The following is a 3,794-nucleotide window of genomic DNA, read 5'->3' on the forward strand; positions in this document are numbered from 1 at the left end:
GATTATCAAATCAAATTCTTGCAGCAAAAGGATCCATCTAAGTAACCTGGGCTTTGCATCTTTTTTCGCTAAAAGGTACTTTAACGCAGCATGATCAGTAAAGATGACAATTTGAGATCCAATCAAATAAGAGCGAAATTTGTCAAGTGCAAAAATTACTGCAAGTAGCTCTTTTTCAGTTGTTGAATAATTCATTTGAGCACTGTTTAAAGTTCTACTTGCATAATAAATAACACAAGGCTTTTTGTCCCTACGTTGGCCCAACACAGCTCCAACAGCATAATCACTAGCATCACACATAATCTCAAATTTTAAATTCCAATCAGGTGATTGCATAATTGGGGCTGAAATCAACATACCTTTTAGCTTTGTAAAAGCTAACTCACAATCATCAGTCCACACAAAAGAATTTTCCTTTGACAATAAATTGCACAAAGGTCTAGAAGTTGTGCTGAAGCCTTTAATGAACCTCCTGTAAAAACCTGCATGACCTAGAAAAGATCTGATATCCCTGATGTTCTTTGGGATGGGCAATTTAGAAATTAATTCAATTTTGGCCTTGTCTACTTCAAATCCTTGAGAAGAAACAATGTGACCAAGAACAATCCCTTGAGTGACCATAAAATGACACTTCTCCTAGTTTAAAATCAAATTCTTTTCTTTGCATCTAATCAGCACTTTTTCCAAATGAGTCAAACATTCATCAAATGAATCACCAAAAATAGAAAAATCATCCATGAATATTTCAACGAAACACTCTACCATGTCACTGAATATGCTCATCATGCATCGTTGAAAAGTAGCAGGAGCATTACAAAGTCCGAATGGCATCCTTCGATATGCAAAGGTACCAAATGGACATGTAAACGTGGTCTTTTCTTGATCTTCAGGAGCAATTTCAATTTGGTTATATCCAGAAAAACCATCTAGGAAGCAATAGAACTTATGGCCCGCTACACGTTCAATGATTTGATCCATGAATGGTAGGGGAAAATGATCCTTTCCGGTGACAGAATTCAGTTTTCTGTAGTCAATGCACATACGCCAACCAGTAGTAACTCTAGTTGGGATCAATTCATTGTTAGCATTCTTAACTACAGTCACACTAGATTTCTTGGGTACCACCTGCGTGGGACTAACCCATTTGCTGTCAGAAATAGGGTAAATGATCCCTACATCCAGAAGTTTTAACACCTCTACTCTGACAACTTCTTTCATGTTGGGGTTCAGTCTACGCTGCATTTCTCTAGAGGGTTTAGAATTGTCCTCTAGATAAATCCTGTGGGTACAAATCAAAGGACTGATACCTTTGATATCAGCTATGGTCCATCCTATTGCCTCTTTGTGTTCAATGAGAACACCAATTAATTTTTTCTCCTGAATTTCATCCAGTCTCTGCTTGGCCTAAAAATGCATATTTGAGATCAGCAGGTAGAGGTTTCAAGTCGAGTTTTGGTGTTTGCACAATTGAGGGGAGAGACACGACATCATGAGGTGGTAATTCCTCAAAACGTGTTCTCCATTTATCAGTGTCCATTATAGGAGTAGATTCTAGCAAAAAATTCATAGATGCAAGCACAGAATCATCATCAAAGTTTATACCATGAACCAAACAAGCCTCAAGAGGGTCAGAAAAACTTGACAAATCAAATTTATTTTGAACAAGAGTTTGGATCAGATTCACTTCCTGCACATCATCATCATCACCAGGTTGTTTGTAAATATTGAAAATATTCAACTCCAAAGTCATGTTGCCAAAAGAAATTACCATCACACCACTCCTACAATTTATTAAAGCATTTGAGGTCGCAAGAAATGGCCTTCCCAAAATTATAGGAATTTGAGTGCAAACATCAAAGACAGGTTCCGTGTCCAAAACAATGAAATCCACTGGAAAATAAAATTTTCCTACTTGAACTAGCACATCTTCAACTATCCCTCTCGGTATTTTAATTGAACGGTCAGCAAGTTGGAGTGTTACCTTGGTGGGTTTAAGTTCACCAAGACCCAACTGCTCATATACCGAGTAAGGTAGGAGGTTAAGTAAAGCTTTTTCAATTTTAAAATTTCCAATAATACAGGAAATTGTTGGACAACCAGGGTCTTTGTACTTTGGTGGAGAATTGTTCTGGAGGATGGCGCTTACCTGCTCAGTGAGGAAAGCCTTCTTCTGCACCTTCATCGTACGCTTTACTATGCACAAATCTTTTAAAAATTTAGCATACGAAGGAATCTGTTTGATTGCATCCAACAAAGGAATGTTGATTTTTACTTGTTTAAAAATTTCAAGAATATCAGCATTTTGAACCAACTTGTGAGAATGTTGCAATCTTTGGGGAAATGGTGCAGGTATTGGAGCTTTCACAGGCACATCTAATTCAACCTGCTCAAGTTCACCATCACTCTTGGAATTTAAAGAGTTGTTGGTCTCATCAACTTTCGTTGTTGAAATACTCTTATCAATTATTTTTCCACTGCGTAGAGTGGTGATGGACTTTGCATGTTCAAATTTTGAATCAGAAGGATTTGAATTTCTTACCTCAAATTTACCTTTTGGATTTGGCTGAGGTTGAGCAGGAAACTTACCCTTTTCTTGAGCATGTAATGCAGAGGTAAAGTCGCTGATAGAACTTCTCATCTCAGTAATGGCCTGCATTGTCTGAGTGTTGATATTGGCTTGCCCCTGCATAAAAGTCTGTAATGTCTCCTCAAGGGTTTTCTTATGTGGAGGCACATAAGGAGTAGAAGAAGATGGCCCTTGAGGATTTTGATTTATATTGGACTCATTCCTCCAACTAAAATTGGGATGATTTCTCCATCCAGGATTATATGTTTCCGAATATGGGGAAGAAAATGGTCTCCGATAAGAATTCATGACATTTGCTTGTTCGTGCAACACCTCTTTAAAAGCAGGGATTGTTGGACAATCCTGAGTTAGGTGTCCACTAATCTCACAAATGCCACAATTTTCTTCTTCCTTTTCAATGGCCTTAGCCGAGTTTACCTTCCTAGCATTTACATCATCATTTCCTTTGAGAAAATACATACCTTCTTGAGACATGGCACTGAGTTTGGGCTTATTTGACCGATCAGAATGATCTGCGTTATCCCAAGATTGGGCATTTTCAGCTAACTGGTCAAAATAGTCCCAAGCATCATCAGGATCTTTATTTAAAAATTCGCCGTTACACATCATTTCTACAAATTGACGCATTTGAGATGTTAAACCTTTATAGAAAAAACTAATTGTGCGCCAAGTCTCATAACCATGATGTGGGCAAGTTAGCAACAATTCTTTAAAATGTTCCCAACACTGAAAAAATGTTTCATTTTCCTTTTGATAAAAATTCATAATATTTCTGCGAAGAGTGTTGGTCCTATGAGTAGGAAAAAACTTTTTTAAAAATTCTCTTTGCATTTCTTGCCAGGTGCCAATAGATCTTAGTCTCAAGGAGTTCAACCAACTTTTAGCTTTTTCTTTTAGAGAGAAAGGAAACAACTTTAATCTAACCACATCATCATTGATAGTTTGAGTTTGTAAAGTTGCACAAACCTCTTCAAATTCTTTTAAATGCAAATAAGGACTTTCTGTATCTAAGCCATGAAACTTGGGAAGTAATTGGATTACTCCTGGTTTTAAATCAAAATTCCCCATATTGGTAGGAAAAATCATACAAGATGGAGTACTTGTCCTTGTAGGTTGCAAATATTCACGCAAAGTTCTCATTGGCAGATTATTTTGTGCTTCTTCATTTTCTAGTTCGTCATGAACACTACGATTGTCAGCCATGGTA

The 3,794-nt window shown here is 37.2% G+C and overlaps 1 non-coding gene across 1 annotated transcript; it reads left to right on the forward strand.

The window, feature by feature from the left end:
* Nucleotides 1–3,263: 3,263 nt before the first annotated feature.
* LOC122317643 lies at nucleotides 3,264–3,367 on the forward strand. Its single transcript, XR_006244567.1, has one exon. It is a non-coding gene; the product is annotated as a small nucleolar RNA R71 (small nucleolar RNA).
* The last annotated feature ends 427 nt before the right edge of the window (nucleotides 3,368–3,794 follow it).

This window comes from Carya illinoinensis, chromosome 7 (genome assembly GCF_018687715.1).
Source record: "Carya illinoinensis cultivar Pawnee chromosome 7, C.illinoinensisPawnee_v1, whole genome shotgun sequence".
NCBI classification, from domain to species: Eukaryota; Viridiplantae; Streptophyta; class Magnoliopsida; order Fagales; family Juglandaceae; genus Carya; species Carya illinoinensis.